This window comes from Leiobunum rupestre, chromosome 8 (genome assembly GCF_980474605.1).
Source record: "Leiobunum rupestre chromosome 8, qqLeiRupe1.1.hap1, whole genome shotgun sequence".
Taxonomy (NCBI): domain Eukaryota; kingdom Metazoa; phylum Arthropoda; class Arachnida; order Opiliones; family Sclerosomatidae; genus Leiobunum; species Leiobunum rupestre.
In genome coordinates this window covers 48,707,858-48,735,343 of record NC_143391.1, presented here as the reverse complement: position 1 = coordinate 48,735,343, position 27,486 = coordinate 48,707,858, and positions in this window count along the sequence as shown.

The window sequence follows — 27,486 nt, the reverse complement described above, 5'->3', positions numbered from 1 at the left end:
ATTTGTTAGTGCACGTAACTTTTTTTGCGCCGTTTTAAAGTGCGATGTTTGAGCCTTTATAATTAATTAATATAAAGGAGTACATTTATGAAAAAAATTTAAAGACTTGTTGGAAATTCGCTTAAAAATATTAGTTTTGTACTGTGGGATATATATAATTTTTAAAAAAATGTCAAAGTCGGCGTAATTTTCACCGAAACTGCAAAATGAGATAAGCTAAAAGGTCAAGATTTTCAAATTTTTTCTTTACGGTTACTATAAAACTTTGAATATTTTTGCTAAAGGATGCCTTTCACCGGAAAATACATTAATATTCAGGATCTCAGTAAAACGTTTCCAATTTAACCTCCTTCAATATAGACGTTTTTACCAAAAACGTGAAAACATGGTAATACGTTTAGTGTTATATAGACTGTTGGGAAACTAAAAATCACATAAAATCTTATACCAATAAAAAGGCAAGATTTCTATCTACAACATGTAAACATAAAAATGTTGACTATTAAGGTTTTTCTGGTCCAAATTTAAACGTCAACTTTGACCGTTTCTCAGATATTTATTTGTTGCTTTTGTACAAAGATACTATTTTGTCATAGTCTAATTTTTTTAGAACGTATTTTTTACAGTCTGAAGTCGTTTGCGGAGCATGAATTGCTAATATGTTCTGTGACGGTATCCAACATACATCCATTCTGCGTGGAAAGCCCTTTCTGTTTCATGCAGTTTGCCGAGACATCTTTCTGCTCTTCTGATCGTTCGATAACGTTTCCTACGTAACGTACCACTCTTCATCATAGGTTCAAGCAATAAAAACCCCTGGTTTGCAATCTTCCCATGATGTTAGTTGAAAGACGACTGGACGAAATAATACAAATTTTGTACAAAAATTATCGGCAGATACTCTTTTGATATTAATCTCGTTCTCAGACTGTGGTATAAAAGCGTTATGTGATCGCGTTAAATAATACTAATAATAATAAATAATCAGCTAGGCTAATACCCAAGGCACCACCTTAGGCCTAAGTCATCGAGCGACTTTTAAAGCCTTTTTTAATTTAGGTGGCCGGGTTACAATGCGTAGGAGGGTGGTGGCAAGCCCTGCAAGCCACGCGGAATAGACTTAATACCAATGTGGAAAGGTACCCAAAATCAATGATTTTTATGTTCAAACAACACCAAAGGAACATTTCTTCACGTGTTTGAATTTGAGACTTGTTTAACTCCGCTCGTAAATTGGCTTTAGCTATTAATCGTTTTACTGTACCACCGATACCGTCACAAGGGCTTTTACCGTGTGAGGTGGCGAAGAACTCTGATACGAGGCTTTTGAATCATTTCAATTTGTGTATAATATCTAACTGCTTGACACACGATGCTAATACCGTTCACGCATTTTTGGGGAAAATGTTAGAAAAGGTTCAAATTAAGTTTCCGAATATCACGAAAATATTTTACTTCAGTGATGGCGCCGCGATCCAGTATAAGAATTATAAGAACTTAGCTAATTTAAGCGCTCACGAAAATGACTTCAATATAAAGGCAGAGTGTCATTTCTTCGCCACCTCACACGGTAAAAGCCCTTGTGACGGTATCGATAATACAGTAAAACGATTAGTAGTTAAAGCCAGTTTACGAGCAGTGTTAAACAAGTCTCAATTTCAAACACGTAAAGAAATGTTCCTTTGGTGTTGTTTGAACATAAAAATCATTGATTTTGGGTACCTTTCCAAAGTAGACGTTGCCAACCATGTGACAGAGTTCTGCCTCAACGAGAGGCACATTGGTATTAAGTCTATTTCGGGAACGCGATCACATCACGCTTTTATACCAGAGTCTGAGAACGAGGTTAATATCAAAAGAATATCTGCCGTTAATTTTAGTACAAAATTTGGATTATTTCGTCCAGTTGTCTTTCAACTAACATCATGGGAAGATTGCATACCAGTAGTTTTCATTGCTTGTAAATATGATGAAGTGGTACGTACAGTGATGGGCACTCACCTCTCACCGTGAGATCAGGGAGAGCAATTGGGAGGAGCTGAGATGCTCTAAGCTTCCAATGGAGAGGAGCGTGAAATGAGTTCCCAAGCTATGAATTTAAGGGAGAGGAGAGTGAATGGAAATAATATTTTTCAAAGAAAGTTTTTGGAGTGTGAGCGACGTTAATTTAATTAATGAAATGCAATGAGAGGAGATCAACTAAAAAGTTAGTTTGCGGTGGTGAGAGAAGGGGAGTTTGAGATGTAACTTTGACCAATAACAAAGCCCAAACGTACAATAAGATAACATGCTGACGTGAGAAGGTTATAAGAAGATAAAGACAGTAAATCTAATGTGAGAACAGTGTGAGAATCTGAGAGGTGGTGAGATGGCCAAAACTTCAAAAGGAGAGGAGCGTGAGAGGAACTTCACAAAGTATGAATTTCAGAGAGAGGAGATTGTTAGGAGATATTTTGTGACTGCCATAAACGGAAAAGAGCGTGAGATGAGATAAGATTTTTCAACAAAAATAACGGGAGTGTACGCGAGGGTAGATTAAATAGCGAAATTCGATGAGAGGAGATGAGATAATAAGTTAGTTTATGGTGGTTAGAGGAGATGAGTCTTTCAACTAACATCATGGGAAGATTGCATACCAGGGGTTTTCATTGCTTGTACCTATGATGAAGAGTGGTACGTTACGTAGGAAACGTTATCGAACGATCAGAAGAGCAGAAAGATGTCTCGGTAAACTGCATGAAACAGAAAGGGCTTTCCACGCAGAATGGATGTATGTTGGATACCGTCACAGAACATATTAGCAATTCTTGCTCCGCAAACGACTTCAGACTGTAAAAAATACGTTCTAAAAAAATTAGACTATGACAAAATAGTATCTTTGTACAAAAGCAACAAATAAATATCTGAGAAACGGTCAAACTTGACGTTTAAATTTGGACCAGAAAAACCTTAATAGTCAACATTTTTATTTTTACATGTTGTAGATAGAAATTTTGCCTTTTTATTGGTATAAGATTTTATGTGATTTTTAGTTTCCCAACAGTCTATATAACACTAAACTTATTACCATGTTTTCACGTTTTTGGTAAAAACGTCTATATTGAAGAAGGTTAAATTGGAAAAGTTTTACTGAGATCCTGAATATTAATGTATTTTCCGGTGAAAGGCATCCTTTAGCAAAAATATTCAAAGTTTTATAGTAACCGTAAAGAAAAAATTTGAAAATCTTGACCTTTTAGCTTATCTCATTTTGCAGTTTCGGTGAAAATTACGCCGACTTTGACATTTTTTTAAAAATTATATATATCCCACAGTACAAAACTAATATTTTTAAGCGAATTTCCAACAAGTCTTTAAATGTTACAATTTTTTTCATAAATGTACTCCTTTATATTAATTAATTATAAAGGCTCAAACATCGCACTTTAAAACGGCGCAAAAAAAAGTTACGTGCACTAACAAATTTCAAAAGACCATTTCTCCAAAAGTTATAAGAGTTTGGTTCTAAAACTTTGGATTTCTTCCTAAATATGTTCATTTTAATTGTGTATGGAGTTTCAATAAAATCGGAGATGGTGCCGTGGGGACGTTGGTCGATTTCACATGGAATGACCCACTTTTAATTTAAAGTGTTGCAATATAAAAGTACGGGTAACTTCATAATATTGTTTTGAGAAATTGACCGAGTGTGACTTTGAAAAAACAGTTGAGACGCGTACGAATCTTTTATAGAAAAGTCTAGTAAGAATTAATGAAGAGTTTTTTTACGATTTTATATTGAAGTTACGTACATTTCTTAATATATAGTTGCATCAAAAATATTGTTTTAAATGATATTTTTCGGCAATTTGGCGGAGTCTTACAATAGCTATTTTGCTATTTGAATTTTGGTGGTGTTAATGGTGAATGGCGAAATAAATTGAGTGATTATACTTTCCCCCTTTTATTTGTTTTTATTAACACTGAAAATCGATATAATTTACTATATGCGACCGGTTGTTTCAAAAAGAAATATTACTACGACTCACAACAGTGATCTTACTAATCTTTATTTCGATATCATGCGAATACTATATTTTCATCAGTTTAATAAAGTTACAAACACATCAATATAGTAAATCGTTTTTTAAGCGTTGTAAAATCGAGTTGTTTATACGAAAATAATAGTGTTTTCAGAACACCATTTATTATCGTTTGAAAAACGTGTCAATTTCTACCATACTAAAACGTTACTATTAGCTCGTTTTTTCAACGTCACACAATCGTTAATTTTTGTACGAAAATAATATCGTGTTCATAACACCATATGTCATCGTTTGAAAAACGTGTCAATTTCTACCCCACAAAAACGTTACTATTAGCTCGTTTTTTAAACGTCGCAAAATCGATAATTTTGGTACGAAAATAATATCGTATTCAGAACACCCCATTTCATCGCTTATAAAACGTATCAATTGCTACCGCACAAAAACGTTACTAATAACTCGTATTGTAAACGTCGCTGATTCGTTTTTTTTTGTATGAAAATATTTTCGTGTGGAAAATACTTTTTTTCACCGTTTTTGAAACGTTGAAAAAATACCGAAAACGTTATTTCAACGGAAATAACGAAATTTCAACCAGATTTAAACGTCTTTTTGCTACCTGGGGAATGAGACCAAATCTCTGGACCAACTGTACAAACAATACAAGTTTGCCAAGAAGGCGATAATATTATTTTGTGCCACACATAAACGACTTCGATAAGAAAGTGCCACACTTATTTATTACTTCTGAATATACACGGTTTCGATAAGAAAGTGCCACACTTATTTATTACTTCTGACCATACACGGTTTCGATAAGAAAGTTCCACACTTATTTATTACTTCTGACCATACACGGTTTCGATAAGAAAGTTCCACACTTACTTATTACTTCTGACCATACACGGTTTTGATAAGAAAGTGCCACACTTATTTATTACTTCTGACCATACACGGTTTCGATAAGAAAGTGCCACACTTATTTATTACTTCTGACCATACACGGTTTCGATAAGAAAGTGCCACACTTATTTATTACTTCTGACCATACACGGTTTCGATAAGAAAGTGCCACACTTACTTATTGCTTCTGAGCATACACGGTTTCGATAAGGGGGTCTAAATTGTGCCCCCTGTTTACCTGCCAGACCTGAAACTAGCCATCGGGAAACGTTGTGTAGCCCCACACTGTAATTCAAACTTCCCGCCACGCCCTTGTCACCCTTCCTGAAATTCCACTGGGTTGGAGGCGGGGGGAGGCAAAGTTTGAGGTTAACTTGACCCTAAAACGCCGTAAATATACGTAGAATAACCCGGAAAAAGAACGGGAATTGCGACAACTTAACTTGACCAATCCCTCCGCGTTGCAAAGAAAGACTAGAAATTCCGAGTAAAATATGCGTAGTGCGTCGTGGCTCGGTTGTTTAATTCGTCGTTATAAGAGATTACGCGGCTTGCGGCTATCTGGGTTCGAGTCCCCGCGCCGGCCAACAAAATAATTTATATTATTTATTTTTCGCAGCTCCATCTACCGTGTCGTTGCTTTCCACACCAAACAAACACACAACACTTAACGACAATCCATCCATAGCAATAGTCCCACTTCGATATATATATATCTCGATGTGGAACTAAAAATGGCATGTTTTATAGTCGGGAAAGAAACGTCACGCCTGGTTACCGACTAGACTGTGCATTAGCTTGTCGTTGGCTTCGGCATCGAGTTCAATGCCCAACTTTTAAAATCAGCAGGCTCACCGACTAAATTTATAGTAGTCAGCCCGACCATTTTTTTTACTGGGGTGCATTTTTGAAACCAAATCTCTGACCTTGACTAAATTCCCATCCGTATGATCCCTAATAAATGGAAATTGTCTTACTATAATTCAATGGAATGGTTAGAGTAGACGTTATTTTGGGGAGTCGATGTAGCATTGTCTCTAGAATTAATTAATTAATTATGGCACTCATATTGAAGAATCTCAGGTACAGAATCTTCCAAATCTTATATTTTTTCACCTAAACTTGTTTCCTCTTCATTAGATGAGGGCTTTTTTGTCGCTCTTCTATAGTCTAAAGGTACTTTTAAAAAAAAATCCAGAGCTCCTCTTTGATTGTGTGCGCTTTTGGGCTCCATAAACCAATATAAATTTTACACTCATAGTTTGATTTTTACCTCTCCGAGGAGGGGTTATACAACGACCGTGTCTGTCTGTGGGTCTGTGGGTCTGTCAGGCCTGCGAACGCGTTCGCATTTTCGGTGCAAAGTGTAATCACTGCGTAGGCAGTTTCTCGAGATCTCTGCGTTCGCAGTTGCTAGTAATTAGGGAACAAAGTCGAAAAACCGTCTTTTCAAAACCACCGTGGGACGGTGAGCGTTAACGGATTAATTTGCAGTCGGGGTTGGTTTGGTGGTTTTTTTTCGTCAACGCTCGCCGTCACGACAGGTTTAATTCAGTAGTTTGGATATTTCGCTATTGTAATGTTTATGTGAAGGGGGGTGATGTTGTGTTATTGTTATGACGTTTGTGGGTGTTGAGTTTGTGGCGTGTATGTACGGTTGGTAACTATCCAACTCTTTCTTATTGACTTTTGGGACGGACCAAGTGCTGAGTGTAATGCTACCTCTCAACATCCAATGGCAGGGTTTCCACCAATTGTTCACGGTATTCGTCTTAGTATCAATTTGCGATCGCATCGGGCGGGTTTCGAACCCGAGACCGCCTGTTTGACAGGCGGACGTTCTACCACAGAACCACCGACACTTATTACGTTTCATTGAAAATTAGACCTTCAGCTTTATCGAAAGCGTATTTAATAGAGCATGAAATTTTGGTTTAATTGAAATAGAGCAAGATTTCGTGAAAGATTTAAATTATTGCATCGAAGAAATTCTAATTTAGCGATTTCTCATTTGATTAAAAACAAATGCGTCACCCAGGTTTCGAACCCGGGCCGTTAAGTTAGGCAGTCGAGCGCTCTACCACAGAACCAACGATAACTTCAAGCTATACTGCAAATAAGACACTCATTGTAAGCATAATAGTTAACAAAGTCTTGAATTTTTTTACGAATGAAATTGTGAAGGCCTAATGTTGTTTTTTTACGAAAAAATTATAAAGACTTAATCTTGTTTAATATAATAAGTTGCTTTATTTCAATTTGGTACTTTTGTTTAGTGTTTTTTTAATGAATGGAGTTAAAGATTTTTTTCTTCTATTATTTGACGTTTTATTTTAATGAATGGAGTTTAAGATTATTTATTCTATTATTTGACGTTTTATTTTTGCGGTTGTATATTTGTTTTATCTTTTATTCTTTTAAAATTATTTACTTCTTCCGCAAAATGGTTCAATTTTTGGAGGAACCTTTTTACTTATTTTTTGTGTATTAATGTTTTGAGAACCTTTACGTTTGGGAAAGGATAATTTTTGACGAAACCTTCAAAGTGTATACGTCGCTTTTTCAAAAAATTTAATGGTCAAATCTTGTTTTAGCGCAGTCAGCAGATAAGATAAAGGGTAGAACCCGTTATTTTTTTGTAATTTATTTAGTTTTTTCAGTCGTATATTCTTATCTATTAGGTTTAGCGTATTGGTTTTCAAGCTTAATAATTCATTTATTAACAACATATCGAGTTTGTCTGGTTTTCAACTCGGTCGTAATTTATTTTAAACGTTTTCTCGGCTGATTAAGATGTTTAATGCAGTTCATCAATTGGGTTCGTTTGTGTTTATTTATAAAGAACCCTAACTATTCCCTCTACGGTCATTTATTGATATACGTTTAGTCAAGTGGCTTTCTGTGCTTTGTGAATGGTAAGTTTTTCGCTTCTTGTTAATAAGTTTTTGGTGGTGTGGATATTTGGATATCTACGATTCCTAATGCAGTCATTGATATCCTGGGTGTGCGAGTCATTATATGATATTGGAAATTGGACGGTTTTGGTCTTTTTCATGCGGTATGTGTCACAACGTCAACAGGTTCCGACAGTCTACGAGTCGTCCACTACCAGATATCTACGGTATCTTGATCGGGCGAACGTTGAAATAAAATGAGCGTTAACTATGCGGCAAGTATTTCGTAAGCGACAAAAATACAAATACCCTCTGTAGATATTTCTTTTATTAAAGTTTGCTTCGTATTACATTTAACTGATAAAATTATTCTGTAAATAGGGTTAAATTCAATTGTGCGTTGTTCTAGTTCGTCTAACTCACTGTTGTAACTACTTAATTTATAATATTCTGAACAAATTAATCTCGGTTGTTTCGTTTCAATTATTTTAATTCAAATTAAAAGTTTATACCGGGCGGGATTGAACCGGGATTACGTTATTAGTAAATAACTCTGAATTGGGGAGATATAACTTAGAGGGTCATCTCGAGAAATTAATACCACTAGGGACAATGCTTCCGAGGAGAGGTATATTTTGGCTTGCCAACTTGTTAAAAACTAACAGAGAAGTCTTAAAGTTATGTTCTTAATTAATTTGTGGGATTCAGCAAGTAGCTCAGGCACAAGACGACGAATGATTGTTTGGGAAAAAGTACATATCAATATTATAAGATCAATTACATGAAATGTATGTAAAAGAAACCCATCTAAGATCAAAACGCCTTTTTAGGCCAAGTATTAAAAATACGAGGTTTCGTTCCAGGAGCGGCTAATCGTCGCCATCAACAGAAATCAGATTTCTAATTTTGCTTTACTGCCATTTAGTTCCTCAGAGGTATGTACAATAATAATATTTTTGTACAATTTTTTTTTAAAGAAACCACCTCCTTGAGTACCTGTTTAAAACGAATTTCGATTTACGAACCAAAATATAGCATATTTCTAAGTTTGATTCGAAAATTATCGTAAAATAGATTCACAACACTGCACATAAACATAAATCCCTGTTAAAGTTGAATGGTGTTTTGTTGTGTTATTAATTAATTAGTACCTCAAGATTACCTTTTCATTACGGTCCAATTTTAGTAACAGATAAGTAAGTGGGAATATTTTTATCGACTTTTTTTTATAAAAGTATAAAATTAATTAGAAAAAAGGTTTGTTTTCAACCTTTTGTTTTGGTAGTTCTTGCTTGTTTGAGAGAATAGTTTTAATTTTGGTACTAGAACTCCGGTTAGTAAAATTTCAGTTTTTTTAATTTTAAAATTGACGCTATAGTGAAAAAACAACAGGTGAATATGACGTCCGATCACTTCGAGCAAAAATTCTTCTATATTTAGGAAACTTTTCAATCAAATTGAATTTTGGAATGTACTTTCATTTTGTTGTTATTATTGAAATAACAATCGTGTACGCTTAATCTTTTTGGAGCTTAAATTGAATGAAAACAGTTTTAAACAGTATACAAAAAGTATTAAAATTTTCACAAGGAAACGATTTCAGTCAATCCCGTTGTGAATGTTACGAATGAAAACTAATGTTTTTGGCGGTTCTGGTTTTAAAGCCAGAAGAGCCGGGTTCGACCTCAGTTTGTGGCACTGGGTAAACAGCACCTTCTCCATTGAGTTTCCAAGTTCTCCTCTCACTGGTTAAAGGGATTTCACTCGCTTTTTTCGGTTTAACCTTTCCATAAACAGTAATAGTAAGTTAAGGGATCTGTTTGGCTCGAGTGGCATAATGTGCTATTCCTCACCCTCCTAGCCATTGAAACAAGACAACCAGGTTTAACGGCATTAAAAGTCGTTAGCTTACGTTGGTCTATGGTGCTGCCTAAGGTATAAGCCTAGCTGCTTATAAATATTATTATAAGGTAATATAAATGATTTTATCTGTAAACATTTCAAGATACTGCTAAAAATGATTTCTGATAACAAAAAATAACATTGTTAAAAGTTTAAAATATGAGTTATTGAAGTTGAATATTAAAACAATATTAATTTCATCTGAATCGATATCTATAAGAAGATGTATGTAGGACCTCGAAATCTTTGAGAATAACATTAATTATTTTATCGATTATTAAATAATTAATAAAGAAGTAAATAAACGTAATGTAAAATATTTCATTATAATTTTATTTTTTATTATAATTAGAATAATATCAAACTGTTTTTAACGGTCTTTATAATAACTTTTTATATTGGCTCCTTTCAATTACTTTTAAATCAGATCGATAAAGCTTTAAAATCGATACTGACGCAAAGTTTTCCTTAAGCCACGTCAAAAGAGAGGAAATTCGCCTTGCGTGCTTCAATGCTATCAAGGAACAACAACAGAGAAGGTCGTAAAGCTGTTTGATGGAATCACCAAGGGTTGAATCTCCGCTGAAAGTACTGATCGATGAGGTGCGAAAACAACTGCATTTTTCACCTGGATAACCAGAACCTGCGTTATAGTCATTTTATTATCCCCTGTAGCACATTTGGTCGATTTAGGGTCAAGCTTTGGTCGAAAAGTCGCTTTTTGGTACTGGTACAAATGCCGACTCTGAAAGTCTTGAGTTTAATAATAATTTTAATAATAATAAGCAATGCTAATATCCAAGTCATCGAGTGACTTTTAATGGATATAAACAAGTGGCCGGGTTACAATTAGTAGGAAGCTGTTGGCAAGCCCTTTATGCCCCGTGAGCCAACAGCACCCTACACTTACTATTACCGTTAACCTCTACAAGATAGTTAATAAGCACATAACGAAAAGGTATCAACTAAATATTAATACTGTACTTTCTTAAATACAAATAATGAATCTCCATTGCGAAAAATATCTAGGACATTTAATTTCGTTTAATATTTCAAGAAACTATCTTTTTTATTATATCCCCTGTAGCACATTGGAGCCGGGCCGACGTCGGCCAAAGCGCTCAAATGGCTAGGCTTGTCGACGGTCCAAGAGGAAATGTCCAAGAGGAATTAGGGTCGGCCTACCTTTAAATGTTGACTCTCTACCGACTAAAAATGTACTAGTTCCCTATTTCATAATTACGCCGGGCCACCATCAGCCCAATTTCAAAACGGGACTCTAAACCGACTTTAAATGTGATGGTTAACCGACTCTGAAACGTTGTTGGGCCGACTGTATAAAATTGTGTATTTCTGACTCAAACTGGACTATAATAATGAATATATATCATATATTACATGAATTACAAATAACACAGAACATTGAATTTTATTTTTAGCTCAAGTATCATATACATACAAAAATATATTTCCTACGATTACATGAAATAAAGAAATTGATAGAGACAATGATGCATATCTTTAACTTTTATGATAATTTAAAAATTGAAAATGCTCTATATGATTATCTCCAAAACTAAATTTTTTACACAACTTCAAAATATTAAACTATTAAATGCCACTAGAATTCATAAACGTTTAAAATATAGGAAAATATTTTATCCTTATTAAATATCGGAACATTATCTTACATCCACCTAATTTTTAATGTTATAACTTTATTTTATATTTAGCACTAAGCGACCTTTTAATATCTATAAAATCAAAACTTTTCGTATGTTTTTTCCTGCAATATAATATATTTTTCATATCTAATATATCATGGTTTTTTAATGAAATCGTTTATTTTAGGATTATTGGAAATATAATATAATCTATTTAGGATGGGCAAAACAAATTTGTAACATAATGGAAAATTGTAACAAAACGTAAGTATATTTATCAATAAGTAACAACTAAAGTTTTGCATTTAGCTCAAAGAAATTCCAAAATACTTGACGCTAAAATATTGGCAGTTGAGCTCGTTGAATTTATAGCCCACAAGAAAATAAATATAAAACATGAACCCCGACCACAAATTAATTAACGTCAGTTTCTCTATTTCAAATAAAAGTAGGCCTAATACAGAATTAAAATGTTCAAATAGTTAAATTTTATTTTATTTATCTTCAGATAAATAGTGTTAAATATTAAAAAGAAATGGTCTTTTTTAAACACTACGCCCTTAACTTCAATGCGTGTACATAGTGTTTTAACGAAAACGGTAAATTAATCCATTATCAGTCCGCTAAATTTAATCCACCTCGTTCTAAACAGTGTTCTCTCTCCTTCACTCGATATGTCATTATAATAAATTTATCAGTATATTTTATTTTATTAATTGTTTGATTAATTCATCATTTGAAGTCAAATGAAAACAGGTTATGGGCCCCTGTACGCTTTCCCTGCGCCAACTGAGGCTCTTGTCAAGCAGACGACAGCGACTGTATCGGTTCCTGGCTGACACCAAACGGGCCTTAAGCATCGTCAGTTACTTAGAAGGAAAGTTTGAAGAAGCAGCTTTCTGTTCTGCCCGCAGCGCCATCTCGTCAGCTCTAATAATAATAATAATAATAAAATTCAATTCAATCTTCGTTTATTTCCTATAAAATAATATAATAATAATAATAATTATCACCTTAGGCCTAAGTCATCAAACGACTTTTAAAGCCAGAAATTCAGGTGGCCGGGTTACAAGGCGTAGGAGGGTTGTGGCAAGCCCTGCATGCCATGCGAGCCAACAGCTCCCTACATTAACTATTACCATTAACCTCTACAAGTTTTTATGGAAGGGGAAACTGAAGAGCTCGGGGGAAAACCCCTTAAATCAGTGGGGAGAGAACTTGCAAACTTAACGCAGGAGTTGTTCCGAGTTTTCACCCAGTGCCACAAGTTGGGATCGAACCCGGCTCCTCTCGCTGAGAGGCGAAAGTGCTAACCCCTCCGCCACCCCACCTAACAGATTTTCATTACGTAACGAAAATTAGTCCACAGTATAGTTAAAAAGCTTTTAATCACAATTCGATATTTTTCGTTAGCCGCCCTGTTGCAAAAGTCCAAAACTAATTTCTGTAGAAATACTGCGGATTCCGCTTTATACATTTTTAAAAATAATCTATTGAACTTTGTTTAACTATTTTTTAACCTTTGACCGATGTTTTGGCTTGGTTTATATAAATGTATATTTAAAAACTTGAAACCGCTACGCTAATTCCTAAGAAATTAACATTGTGTAATCGCTTTTCTGACGCTTTTAGTGCGCGCGTTGCGGGCGCGAGTGTCGCGTGGCATTTTTTAACGTACGCTACGATTCGCGTTTTCGCATCGAGTCGGCTTCGATTCTCGATGTGGCTTTTAATTTTTTTATTACAAATTTTCAAAAGTGACGCAAATGTCAGTTTCTAAAAGTTCTCAAAATCTGTCGCCCCTGAGAGTTGGGCCGTGTTTGTCCCAATCCGCAATACCCCCGAAATTTTCTCTCTTTCCGCCGTGAATTTTGGAGGGGGGGGGGGGGTCATATGGGTTAGTTTGAAATTTAAGGGTGGTTATAATTGAAATTCGAAAGCCAGATCAATTTTCATTATAACAATCATATTTTCGTAAACATTGGTGCTTCAGATATAGAAAAAAAAAGCGGTGTGGGGTTCTTTTGTTTAATTATTCTAAATGGCGGCCATTTGAAAATGGCGCTGATGACGGTATTACTTGACTGAAACTGTTTCACTAAATAAATGATAACATTGCATCCAATAATTAATGTTTGGCGTAAAATATTGATATGAAGCGTGATCAACCGTCCAATTTTAAAAATATGGTTATAGACCTTCTCACCAAATCTCACTCGACCGAAAACGAAATTGACGTCCTATCTAGGAATGGAGTTAAAAAAACAACCATAAACGGCGCCACTGCCTTAAAACATCATATCGAAAAACATTGGAGATTATATTATTTTTGTAATAAAAAATTGGCTCATAAAATCAAACTTAAATAACATTTAAGCCCCCAAAGATGGAGACTTTAATTTCAAAATCACCGAATCTTTATCAACGCCGTTTCCGAAAGCGATCAGAATTATAGATTTTTTCGGAAAATATGATGATTTCACGATAAATCTACCGCCTGACCCGATTAGGTATTTTCATCGAAAGCGTGACGTCACAGAATTTTTCAACCAATACGATATCTCGAACAAACGGTCTGCTTATTTTAACCGCGTATTTTTATCGTGTTTTCAGAAAAGATAAGTTGATTAAAGTAATTCAGCCCAAAGAAGCGTTATGGAATAGGTCTTGGCAAGATTACAGAGATGTAAATTTTAGAGGAGTTATTTGGAAAGAAGTAGCTAACGAGATGGAGATTACAGGTAAACAGTATTTTACTATAGGTTTTTAAAAATGTCATTCTTAAAAAATTTATTTATTTAATTTGACGAAGGCAAAAAAATGTGGAAAACTCTTTATGACCAATTTAGGAGGTATTATCAGGCAATTACGAATTCATACGAAAAGTGGTGACGAACTTAACGACGAAATATTTGAAGACATACTAAGGCCTTTCATTGAATCATTTCTATGGATGAAGAGAGTAAGTAATATGTTGTAATATTAATATATCGTACGTATGGGCATGTGCGATAGTGTAATGTTTCTTGGCTCTTATTAATACATCTTCCAATTTTGAAATAGATAAAAGATTGGTAACAACCTGCTCTTTTGATTGTTTCAAAGGGAATTACTCTTTTACCTCGGTGGGCAAGAGTTTAAAGTAGAAGGCATATAAAATGTGGGTATTTTAGAAGAATCTAATGCCTCACATGAAAAATGTTATAACGATACCACTACAAAAACAATGAATTACAAGACCAGAGGAAAGGAAAAAACTCACTTAGTAGTAGCATGAATTTATTCATTTACCCATGAATATGGATCAGCTATAGTGCTGTAGGCATCCTCGTAAAAAGGAGGTTGGTCTATTAACTTCACGGCTCCGCCGCTTCTGGTACGCATCGTCTGCTATCGTGTCTGATCGAAAATTCCTAACCTCGGCGATTGAGTTGGATGGGTAACTGGGTTCGAACTTGTACGAGAAATTCCTAAAGAAAATTGCCAAAGTAGAGCGTGATATTCAAAATAGTTTCAAGAAAAATAACAACAATAAGTGAGGAATCATTATTTAAAAAAGCTATGGCCAGGTTAACCTTTGATAAGGAAGGAGGACTTTTTAAAAATCATCGACTTCAACTGGTTGAATATTTTGGTTTAGGTTCCTTGACAGAAAATGACTGTGATATTCATCATCATTCAAGTATTTTGAATGAACTTAAAATATTATTTGAAACTGAGTTCCTAGCTGTTGGTAACGAAAGCAAAATTATGCAACCAGATAAGCACATGCAATTTGAAGCAAATTGGTATGCTCGTCTAGGAAGATTTTCTTCTGTGTTTTTGAAATGCGAATCAATCTGTGATCTTGATAATCAGTGTAAAAATATACAGCTAGTTCCTGATTGCCATATGAGTAAGATAATAGAAAAAATCTTACTAGCTACTTCTTCCTTACCTGAAAGTAATACACGTGATACAATTGCAATATTACATCACATCGCATCCATTGTGTTTGAAATTTTGTTGAAAGAAATTTCTGAGGTCAATATTGAGAAGAAAAGTGAATCCAAAAGTTATGAACAGAATTATGAAGTGGGAAATATACCAAGGAACTTTTCGGATGAACATCAAAAGTTACGCCTCATTTGTCAAGCTGGAGGTTGCTTAGGACAACTCGCTTCTGGTTATAAAAAAGTGACAAAAAATTACCGACTTGATGAGGAGAAGAAAAAACCTTTTAACGTTGGCCTCAACTTTATCAGTTCTATAACAATGGATCTTGAATAAAAGAAAAGTCTTCCAATATGTCTTCAAGAAAGAGACCGCTTAGGGATGTACTTTCCACGTCAGCAACTCAACGAGTTCCTATTACTTTTTGATAGCGAATTGCAAAAAGTAGCTGTTCCAGAGACTATGCGAAAGTACGGAGCTAACGCAGTAAAGGTAAGAATATTTAAATTCATTGAAATATATGTATACACGGAATTATTGAAGTACTCGATCATTTTTTAGTTTATTTATTCTCATATGCAAAATGTTGTATCTCTGGCTGATGTGTTTGAGAAAGCTGTGGAGGAAATAGAATCTGCTGACCAAAGGCTGTACAATCTTAATGATTCGTTGCAACTTTACAAAAACTTTATCGGAAAAATGATTCATGCAAGCACAGGGGCATTTTCTACATCCTACATGCAGCTAAAGCAGGAATCGAAAACTTCTTTAAGAATAGGTGGGCAAATGCTACGAGACGACTTATATGGAATGGTGGTTAAGAAAGCTTCAACGAAAGCTCAAGTCAGTGTAAGCTCTGCAAAGGATGAGCCAAAATTAAGACCGACTAAACGAAAGATAAAACCAGCTACAAAAAGTCTGGATTCCAAGTCTTCAAAACCAAAAACCAACAAACCGAAAATGAGGGCAATGCCGCTTGTAACACCTATCAAAACACTGGTACAACTGGAAGATAAAAGATGGAAACTGTTGGCAAAAGGAAGAAATTGAAAAAAAAAAAATTACGAATAGCTTTATTTTATTATTGATGTGATATTTTTAATGCTCTAGTTGTTAAATTTAAGATTTTAAATAAAATGATACTTTCAAGATTCTTCTATTTTCTTTCTCTTGATGGTAATTCTTTCTAACGGAGTTTCGGCTACAGCTAATGGAGCAGTTAAATAATCTCCATGAGCGAAATGCCTTCCATGGACATTATTTTTCATCAGGTATGCTCGCCTTGCTGTTGCGTAATTTATACCAGAACTTAAACTGGCTGAAGAGTGTTTCTACGGCACTGGCATTGATCCTTCCGGGACTAAGGTGAATATCCGGGATTCGCAGTTAAATAGTCAGTCAACAGGTTAAGGAAACCAAAGTACATCACCCTTAGCAAATCCCAGATCTACAAAAAGGAAAAACAAAATTTAAATTTCTAACAGTAAAATGGCCTTTATACAGTTTTTACCTGCCAAGATAGAAACTTTTTTGGTCATTTCTGTTAAGATTATAGCTTTCATCACCTAATTAAGTCATCAATATAGTATTGAGCTGATTTACTTGCCTACTAATCCATCGAGCCACGAAGTAAAAACATGAATCCCCCCCCTGATGTAATTCGAAACTGGATGGTCGAGGTGCCATAATCTGAATCTTTGCAAAATTCCCCTCTCGAACAACAAATTACATGCTTTAAGAAAAGAGTGTACAGCTAACACAGTAGGTGCGTCATTTGAAGGTTCTCCTTCTTTCGGTTTGGTGTAATGACATAATGCTTGAAGCATTTCTTCTTGCTAATTTTTTTTTAAATATTTATGAATATACTCAAAAAGAAGAATAAAAAGTTCAGAATATTAACACCATTATCTTGGCCGGTTCCATATTTAACTTCGTCCATGAGTCGCGTTCAATATAGCTCTTTTGGAGACCCTTTCAACTTCTCGATCATAGTGGTCCTCTATGACTTTCCAACCAAAGTGAAGGCCATCTGGTGTTTCAAATTTCTTCTTGTTATTCGGACCAATGGAAGAGAACAACGCATTGATGAGACTTTTCAGCTTCAATAGAAATAAATGGGTTTTAATGTTATATTTCATTTCAAATTTAAATATTTAGCAGCTTACCTCATGTGTTGGACAAATAATCCAGTTTATTCTTTTTGGTGGCCAAAAAGGATTTGGAAAAGATGGATCGATGTCGTGCGCCTTCTCTTCTGTTAATCCAACGCTTTCTTCGAGTGCCCCATTGTGAATTTAATTACGCTTAAATTTGTACTAGCACCATCACATACACAGGCTCGAACGTGAAAGTTGTGAAACTCGAACAGTCTGATTGTACTCATCAAACAGCTATAGAGTTGTTTCTTATTGGCCGATCCTTTGAATGTGAAATAGGGACCTAGTACATCAAAAGCAGATGACAAATCTCGCCATAAGAATTGTAAATCATAAGTAGTTTCACTTTCTTTTTTGCCAGAGACTACATCGTAAATGTCACCAAGTAAACATAAATCCTCTTACGTCATTGCAAAACCCGATATTTCGTGATTCTTTGAATTCCACATCACCTTTGCAATAACACGTACTTCACCGAATATACAAATACCTTCGCCAAGAGGTTCTTTATCTCCTTTTGCCTTCTGTTCAACTTTTTTTTTATCCTAAAGATCTTCCTGTGATTTGATATAAGAATGAGAGAGACCAGCTTGATCCAAGCGATAGCGTGTAAAGTGTTTTAGCGAGGATTCACACGGCAATTTTAGTATTTGGAAACTTTTTAAAGCTTCGTAGGCAGCAGGACTTCTTATGTATACCGCTAAGGCTAAGTGATATGTTATCATTAACCAGCTATTGCCTTTATTTCCAGTAACTATTAAAAAAAGAAAATTAAATTAACTTTACGTAAATTGGTTCATGAAGACCGTAAGAAAAATAAATACCATTCTTTCTTTGATCTTGTTGGAAAGATTTAATGTCATCACGATGATGGGCTAAGCGATCTTGTTTCCATATTCTTTTTAACTAAGCTTTGGTCTTCGGGGATTCATCTAGAATGTCATTAAGGTCATCTTGAAATTCTGAATTAATTCTAGTAACAATTTCCTCCATTTCGGTAGACTGTTCTTTGGAGAGGGCCACTTCTAGTTTAGCAATTTTCAAACGTAATCTTTTTATTTCAATATTGTTATTTTTTCTTTCTATTCGCAAATTAGAGTATCGTTTTTTCTCGTTGTTGGAGTCAGTAACGATATATTCCAGTGAGATTTAACGTTACTAGGGGAACGAACGGTGGCTGACTTCACCGGGGATGGCAATATCTTCTGATCATTTATCTGGATATCACCAGAATTTCGCCTATTCTTTTCCGGAATAAGTTGTTGAAGGTTCTCGTTTTTCCTCTTTAAATGTCTCTGGACCCACTGCTGACGATGTAAACATCTGTGGAAGGGATAAGCTGGCATACTTGTCCATTTGGTGATTGAGATTAGCTTTTCACAATTTAGAGCTTCATAAACTGAACTACCGCCAGAGTAGAACCTTTTATTTGCCTTCGTCACTGAACCTCTCCTCGTCACATTATTAAACTCGTCGATAGTGATACCGCAACAACTTTTGATGCCTTCATCCGTACTTTTATCATATCCAGATAACTTTTCAAACATACCGTAAAATGTTCTGTCAATATTCCACACTTCATTTTCAAAATGGGCTATCTTTGGAACTTGAAGCAGACTTTTTCCTAATACAGTAAGGTTCACAGACCATGACCGAATTGAAATAACAAATTTCAATGGATCAGATATGGCATTCTCTTCTATTAAGTGATGAAACGTTTCTGAAGTCGCTGGTTCACATATATCATTATTTTTAAACTCTTCTTTGCGAATTTGTCCAGATAGAGCAGGGAAAAATACTGTAGAACCTTATCTCTTTATTTCAAATGATGATAAGCTTAGGCCAGAATCGTTACTTAACCGAATTAGTTTTATGTTGTTGTGAGTATCACAAGCGGTGGAAAGAATAACTTTCAAGGGAGTCACCTTTGAAGATGCCATATTATACGAGAAAACATTAATCTAACTTTCAAAAGTATTTAAAAAACAAATTAAACCACCCTGACTATAAACAAACTCGCAAAGAAAGGATGATGGTGAAAACACTGAAGCAGACGATTTTTTTTAAGGGCGCGCTCATCGAATACCGAAAATAAAATCGTCACCTCCGATTGGTTTATTTAAAACGTTGAATGACGTAAATCGAAAGTTAGTAGCTATAGGCTACAGATCCATATTCATGGGTAAATGAATAAATTCATGGTAACTGATGAAGATCCAGCTAGTTCTTCGCCCCTTAAAATTTAGAAGCACTAAAAATAACTACTACGTAAAAAGAAATAAAACAAGTTGGCAAGCCAAAATATACCTCTCCTCGGAAGAATTGTCCTTAGTGGTATTAATCTCTCGAGATAACCCTTAAAGATATATCTCCACAATTCAGAGTTATTTACTAGAAACGTGATCCCGGTTCGATCGCGCACGGTATAAAATTTTAATTATAATAAAAATAATTGAGACGAAACAACCGAGTTTAATTTATTCAGAATATTATAAATTAAGTAGTTACAACAGTGAGCTAGACGTACTAAAACAATGCACAATAATATTGAATATAACCCTATTTACAGAACAAGTTTATCAGTTAAATGTAATACGAAGCAAATTTTAATGAAAGATATATCTACAGAGGGTATTTGTATTTTTCTCGCTTACGAAATAACAACACAAAAAGCCTTCTTTAAACCACTTCACACGAAAAAATTATAATTAAAGCCAACAATACCGCCCAAAAGCTCAACACAATCAAAAAATTAATATACAAAAACCCAATCGACCAAACTTTAGAGCCAAAACGACCAATAGAAAAATATATAATAACAACCCAATCAATCAGACCAGAGCAGAGCAAAAATAATTAATAGAAAAATATATAATAACAACCCAAACGATCAGGCTCAGAGCAAAAATAACGAATAGAAAACTTTTTATAATATCCCAATCAATCAGGCTTCAGGATCAAAATAGCTCATAGAAAAATATTATTACGCAGTCGAGTAATAAATTAATTCAAAACCCAGCAATAAAAAATCAAGAAGCGCAACACCTTACCATTCACAAATACGAATTTTCGACGTTATTATAATGAAACTGGATTAACTTTAAGCCACGATGTAACCACTTGAAAGGTTCCACCAAAACTGAACGATTTCGAAAAATAAGCTTAAAAAAAACAATACCCAAGAATAGACCAAAAACAACGTTATATCGATCAGTAAAAATAACATAAAACCCTTACTTTGCCTGAAACCCAGATCCTTTTTTTATTTTAAAACAAGATTTGACCTTTAAAATTTCATACGTAAAAAATGTAGACTTTAACAAGATTAAATCAACATAATTCCATTCCTAAAAAAACCAGATTAGGCCTTCAAAAATTAATTCAAAAAAAATCAAGACTTTATTAGCTATTATGCTTACGATGAGTGTCTTATTTTCAGCGAAGCTAAGCAGCTATCGGTGGTTCTGTGGTAGAGCGCTCGACTGCCAAGCCGAATGACCTGGGTTCGAAACCTGCGTGGCGCATTTGTTTATAATCAATAGAGAAAACGCTAAATTAGAATTTCTTCGATGCAATAATTTCATTTTCAATTCTATTTCAATTAAACCAAAATTTTGTACTCTATTAAATACGCTTCCGATAAAGCTGAAGGTCTAATTTTCAATGAATCGTAACAAGTGTCGGTGGTTCTGTGGTAGAACGTCCGCCTGTCAAGCAGGAGGTCTCGGGCTCAAACCCCAATCGATAGGATCGCAAATTGACACCAAGACGAATATCGTGAACAATTGGTGGAAACCCTGCCATAGGATGTTGAGAGGTTGCCATAACCCTCAGCACTCGATCCGTCCCAAAAGTCAAGAATAGAAGTTGGAGAAACAAGTTGGCAAGCCAAAATATACCTCTCCTCGGAAGAATGGTCCCTAGTGGTATTAATTTCTCGACACGACCCCCAAAGATATCTCCGCAATTCAGAGTTATTTACGAAAAACGTATTCTCGGTTCAAACCCTGCCCGGTATAAAATTTTAATTTAAATAATTGAGACGAAACAATCGAGTTTAATTTTTTCAGAATATTATAAATTAAGTAGTTACAACAGCGAGTTAGACTTACTAAAACATGCACAATTGAATTTAATCCTTTTTACAGTACATGTTTATCAGTTGAATATAATACTAAGCAAATTTTAATGAAAGAAATATCTACAGATGGTAATTTTATTTTTCTCGCTTACGAAATACTTGCCGCATCTTTAACGCTCATTTTATTTCAACACTCGTAGACTTCCAGCTGACGTTGTGACACATACCGCATGAAAAAGACCAATGCCGTCCAATTTCCAATATCGTATAATGACTCGCACACCCAGGAAATCATTGACTGCGTTAGAAATCGTAGATATCCAAATATCCACACCAAATATATTTACAAGAAGCAAAAACCTTACCATCAACAAAACACAGAGAGCCACTTGACTAACCGCCAGCTCTTAAAGCAATACACGTTAAATTATCGTCTTTGAATTAACACAACTATATATAGGTCGTTAATAATACCCGTAAATAAATAACAAAAACTAACAAAGTGAACCACCCACAGGGTCTACCCTTTAACCCTCTTATCTCGGCTGACTGCGCTAAAACAAGATTTAACCTTTAAAATTTCATTCGTAAAAAAACCAGATTAGGCCTTCATAAATTCATTAATAAAAAAGTCTTTATTACCTATTAGGCTTACGATGCGTGTCTTTATTTCAGTGAACCTAAGCAGCTATCGGTGGTTCTGTGGTAGAGCGCTCGACTGCCAAGCCGAATGGTCTGGGTTCGAAACCTGGGTGGCGCATTTGTTTTTAATCAATAGAGAAACGCTAAATTAGAATTTCTTCGATGCAATAATTTCAATTTCAATTCTATTTCAATTAAACCAAAATTTCGTACTCTATTTAATACGCTTCCGATAAAGCTGAAGGTCTAATTTTCAATAAAGCGTATGAAGTGTCGGTGGTTCTGTGGTAGAACGTCCGCCTGTCGAGCAGGAGGTCCCTGGTACAAATCCCGCCCGATGCGATCGCAAATTGATACTAAGACGAATACCGTGTACAACTGGTGGAAACCCTGGCATTGGACGTTGAGAGGTCGCATTACACTCAGCACTCGGTCCGTCCCAAAGTCATTAAGAAGAAGTTGGAGAGAAAACGCTCATATAAACACAACAGACTCAACATGCACAACCATCAGAACACAAACACAACAAATTCAACACTCACAACCTACGCATAAACATTACAAAAACGTAATACACCAAATCGTCACGATGGTGAGCGAAAAAACACCATCCAAACCAAACCGCAAATGAATCCGTTAACGCTCACCGTCACACGGTGGTTTTGCCAACCCTTCGAGAAACTGCGAACGCAGAGATCTCGAGAAACTGCGTACGCAGTGATTACACTTTGCACCGAAAATACGAACGCGTTCGCAGGCCTGACAGACAGACCCACAGACAGACACGGTGGTTGTATAACCCCTCCTAGGGGACTTTGTCCCCTCGGAGAGGTAAAAACGTGCATACATACGAAACACAAATACCACAAACACAACCGTCATAACACAAACTCAACATTCTCACCCAACACATAAACATTACAAAAAATATACAATCAAACTGAGTTATGACTGCCGCGGCGGTGAGCGTTAACGAAAAGCAACAACCAAACCCATCCAAACCGAACCGCAAATAAATCCGTTAACGCTCACCGTCACACGGTGGTTTTTCCAACCCTACGAGAAACTGCGAACGCAGAGATTCCGAGAAATTGCGTACGCAATGATTAACCTTAACTATGTCCAATAGGAGAGGTTTTTCAATCACCGTGTCTGTCTGTCTGTCTGTCTGTTCTGCAACGCGTACGCATTTTCGGGGCAAAGTGTAATCACTGCGTTCGCGGGAAGAGGTATATTTTGGCTTGCCAACTTGTTCATAATTACTTAAAAAATTACTAAAACTATACCAAAATTACATATGGTGTTGAAATTTTAATATTTAGCATAATGTAGTTTGCGAATGAAACCTCATAAATTAAACATAACAAACCTTGCCCGGTTTAGCCTGTAGTTAAAGATTCTACGTTTAGTGTCCAACTCATTTCCTGGCCTAAATTTGGGAAGTAACTGAAATTCCGCATCTCCTACTAACACACGAAGAACGTAATTATCACTATTTGGCAAGTATGATGGTTCTGGCAAACCAGCTTTGTTTTTCTGAAGAGCCTGGCCAAACTGTGAAGCCTTAAAAATGCCACCATCAGAATGTGAGCTATACGCTCCAACATGAACAACTAAAAATTTGTACGTGGCATCAACTACAGACATTAAAACAATGGAATTAAAACCCTAAAATGTAATTTTTAATTTTAAACACTTAATATAAATGAATTATAAGAACTTTACCTTGTAATTGTAAAACAATGTTCCTGATTTTGCAGGCTGCTGAATCATAACATGTTTACCATCAGCCGCTCTACAACACAAAGGTTAGTTCCACAACTGTTAATAAACTTGGCTATATTTTTCCAAGTATGTTCATCAGGTGTTTAATAAAATATTGTTTTTTAATTTCAGATCCATGATAAATAAAAATAGCCACATTACAGGTAAAACCATTTGTTGTAGGCATTCCCAAATAGTGACACATGTTTTCTTTATTATATTATGAACTGTTGGTACACCAACACGAAAGCAAATGCCTTTGAAGTATAACTATCCCCGGTTGCCAGAAATGCCAGGTAAGTGTTTAAGATACATTGAAAATAAGATAATTGAAAAAACCCTACAAATTGAAGTAAAAGCCAGCCTTTCTACTGGTTCAATTGCATTTCCTCCTGGTGGGTGTTTCTTAATTTTGAAATATATAATTCCCCGTAATTTATCGAACAGCTGTTGTGCCATTCTAGTGCAGTTTGAAAACATTCATTGGTCCTATTTCCTCATTGTTTCCAACTAAATCCACGTAATTGAAGTTACTACCAACTAAAAATATTTGGTTTAATTAAGCCTTTGTCTACTTACCAGAGTCTTGTAGTGGCCCTCAGTTCCTCTATTTTTCCATAAAGGGTGTTAAGGCCAACGCTTCTTTGTATAATTACTTTTCTTTGGTTTTATTTTAGAATTTAAATAGTATAACTTAATTAAAAGAAGCTGTCGTCTGATTAATACAACACGACGTCGTCTCGAATTCATGGCCACCATTTTATTCCGATGAAGAAGTAACCATCATGACGTCATAGCATATGATACATGCAGACAATCGCGGGGAAACGTTGCTTGTTTAAAAACGCTATGCGATTGAGATTCTAGATGGAGCAAACAATCTTCCAACAGATTAAAATTAATTAAAGTCGCAATTTTTTTTACTTCTTATATCTTGATTAAAAATGGGGCTAAACACGATGTTGCTATTGCAATGAAGTAAAATAGTCACTCCTGCGTTTCAAATGTCTGGGTGAAAATCCAATAACTTGACGTCTTTAATATATCCCGACCAATAATATAGTGGGAACTAGAAAAATTCAAACACGATACACTTGTAGAATAAAATCTATTTTGTTTTTACCTATATTAGCAAAATGTTTGTGATCAAATGTTTTTTCTGAGGTTCTACGTTCCTTTCTGTTTAATGAACTTAATTTTTGGATTAATTTAGGGTACAACGTTATTTTTATAAGTTTCCGAAGAACGATTGGACATCTTGGATGAAATACTTTAATGAAGTAAGTTCAGCTGTTAAATTTTAAGTAGACTTAAAATTTTAAGATTTTTGTATTTAACAAACATTTATTGTTATTATCATAAGGCAAAGTAAAATAGAAGGAAATCCACTTATACTTCCCACAATTTTCGGAAAATCCTAGTTTATGCTTCTTTCATCATAGGGATATGACGTGTTTATTCATGGAACTGATATCACTTTTGAAAGACACAAAGGGGCTTTGTTTCCTCCTGTGCTATACAGCGAAAAATTGCGCCTACTTTCTGTGAACCCGGCAGAAATTCCAAAAAACATAACTCGGAAACTATTTCAAGTTGAACAAAAGGTAAGAAAGTGAATATTAAGACTACCTTAGAAAATTGTTTGAAGCTTTAAGTTCAATTCATAACTTAATAATAATAATAATAATAATAATAATTATAATAATAATAATCAGCTAGGCTAATACCCTTTTCACCAGCTTAAGCCTAAGTCATCAAGCGACTTTTAAAGCCTTTAATTCAGGTGGCCGGGTTACAAAGCGTAGGACGGTGGTGGCAAGCCCTTCATGCCACGCGATCCAACAGCTCCCTACACTAACTATTACCGTTAACTTCAACTTAAATTTTTAAATTATAGTTAATTGGTGCAATGTCTTAACCATAGAGTTAACAATTCACATAGAGTGGAAGGCCCAATGGAAGCGCATAAAACATTAATACTAACGGGCCGTCTTGTTTTCGAGTCGTTAATAAATATAGTCCGAAAAGCGATGGTTTTGTTTTTACATTTTTTAGAGTATGAACTTACATTGTACATTAACTTTTGGCCAACTTGTTAATTTCATGCCTCGAAAACAAGACGTTGCGTACAAAAAGTGTTAATACATTTCGCTGGTAGCCTTCCACTCTATGTGAGTGGTTTACTCTATGGTCTTAGCAGACCTGTTAATTAAAACTGGATGTTCGTGCCTAATAACCATGATTCTTATTACATAAATAGCATAAGAAAATGTAAATGTTTGAAATGAATGATGAAAACAACACGTTTAAAAAGATTTAACCTTGTTTCAACTAATCCTTTATAACACGAGAAAATAGAAAAATGTTTAGAACAAAGCAAAATCTTTGTGAAATAAAAATGAAACGTTTTTTCTTCGGGAGTACAGATGACATTATAAAACGGAAATAATGACGCAATCAAAGCTAATACTGATAAAGCTCAACCTGCTCATTATTTATTTTTTCCTGTATGACCTTTTTAAGGGTCTTTAACGTCCAAATGCTCCTCTTTCTATTTTCCCAACGAGACCATGGAAATTATTAGTAATATGGTTTGCATAAAACACACACTTAATTTTCCCAATTGAAATATGACCGAATATTATTTCGTGAAGTCGGAATACATGAATTTCTAATACCACTATAAAGATTATTTTTAAATTTGTTGAAAATTGAAGGAAATATACTGATATAGTTCATTTATTAGATTTTTGTGGTTATGACTATTTCCCTGTTCCTCGTCTCCTTCGTGCTCAGTCTGGATATATCAGAAAAGAGCAGACACAAAAATAATAAGCTGGTACACAATCAATCAAAAAAAGGAGGAATTGTTCAGAAAATTCGAAATATAATAAAAAGCTCACTTGGCTTTGCTTACTACCTACTCCCAACAACTTTCCTTAAAGGTAGGTAAAAGAAAAATACACTCTTACCATATTTATTTTAAGTCCAATTCGTTTTGCGTCTAAGTTGAATCCATTAAGACAATTCCTGAAAATATTTAAAGAATCTTTTCTGCTTTATCCAATGACAAATAATAAAAGTAACTTTAATATATGATAATAAAATACGCGTATAAGCAGATTAGTCCATAATTAAAAGGTATAAAATAGCTAAACCCTAAACAAATTTGAAGATATTTAAAAACTTACAATTAACTCGTACCAATAGGTCTTCGAGCAAACAAAAGACGCGAATCTCGGATCAAATAGATCTTCGAGTAAAATAACTACATAAAAACTAAATAAAATAGCCAGAAATGCCAACGGTAGATCGGTTTCGTTCTAGTTGGAACTCATAAGTACCGTGCGGGAAATCTGGCTGGCGACTGTTATATCGAAAAGAGAAACTAAGCCTAAACATTAAAAATTTCAAAACGCGTTGCATAGCAACGGAAAGCCGAAAAGGGGGAGTGTGGTTTAGAATAGTATAAAGGAAAAGATAAGTTAGAAGAAACCACCTATGGATTGTGCAAAGGATGAT